We start from the raw sequence: 1,416 nt of genomic DNA, 5'->3' as shown, positions 1-1,416 counted from the left end.
ATTAAGTATTATGTTAGAACTCAATAATTATCCTAATTATATTTTAGATTTTTTATATTTTAAAATTAGATGTTTATCCTCTATTTGATTATGTTTATCCAMAGTTAGTTACACGAATTCAAACATAGAGCTTTAATAAGTTGTACTTATGCACAATTTACTTGTAATATTGAGTTTTAAGTAATATGCATCAATAAACAGTACTTTATGCATAAAAAATAGTTTTTAAAAGTTTTTGTCAAATGCTTTATAATATAGTATAGATAATACTAAGTATTCTGTTAGAACTCAATAATTATCCTAATGATATTTTAGATTTTTTATATTTAAAATGAGATATTTATCCAATATTTGATTATGTTTATCTGCAATTAGTTACACAAATTCAAATATGGAGCTTTAATAAGTTGTACTTATGCACAATTTACTTGTAATCTTAAATTTTAAGTAATATGCATCAATAAACAGTACTTCATGTATAAAAAATGATTTTTAAGAGTTTTTGTCAAATGTTTTATAATACAGTATAGATATATAACGCATAATAAAATATTATTGATTAGATTTACAATACAATTTCTAATAAAAAAAATTAAAAGGCAAGTGAGCCTTATAAATTACTCTCCACTATTTGTTGTGATGTTTCAAGTGTAAAAATTTGGTCTGATAGGTTTCACGAAAACAGATTGATCTCACGTGAAACCAACCCATAATTTATATCCAACAATTTTTTATATACTATTTACGGTCACATCAACAAACATATTTGACGTGGCATTATAATTAATAAAAATCAATTTTCAATTAAAAAATTATATGTATATATATATATATATTAGAAAAGTACTCACGCAATGTAGCGAGATACCTCTCGATTTTAATGTTTTATTTTAAATTTTGTCTCTGTCGATGTTATAATACAATTTTATATGTTTTTAAAAAAGTAATAATGATTTTATTTTTGAATAAAATATAAATTTGAAGATATCATAAAAATTTGAAAAAAAATATATCAATGTTAAATCAAATCAACTATTTAAAAGTTCTCATTTTTTCTGTAATTTCTTTACTCTATTTGTTTTATTATCCTAATCATATTTTAGATTTTTAATATTTAAAATGAGATGTTTATCCTGTATTTGATTATGTTTATCTGTAGTTAGTTACACGAATTCAAATATAGAGCTTTAATAAGTTGTACTTATTCACAATCTTCTTGTAATTTTGAATTTTAAGTAATATGCATTAATAAACAATACGTAATGCATAAAAAATGATTTGTAAGAGTTTTTGTCAAATACTTTATAATATAGTATATATATATATATATATATATATACTTGGGATCATATGAGACTAAAGGTTTATCGTGAGACTCGTAAGACCAATTCTCAACCCTTGGATTAGATCTACAAT

This window comes from Cynara cardunculus (assembly GCF_001531365.2).
Source record: "Cynara cardunculus var. scolymus isolate 2C chromosome LG 17, CcrdV1, whole genome shotgun sequence".
Lineage (NCBI taxonomy): Eukaryota > Viridiplantae > Streptophyta > Magnoliopsida > Asterales > Asteraceae > Cynara > Cynara cardunculus.
Note: the sequence above shows the minus strand (reverse complement) of the source record.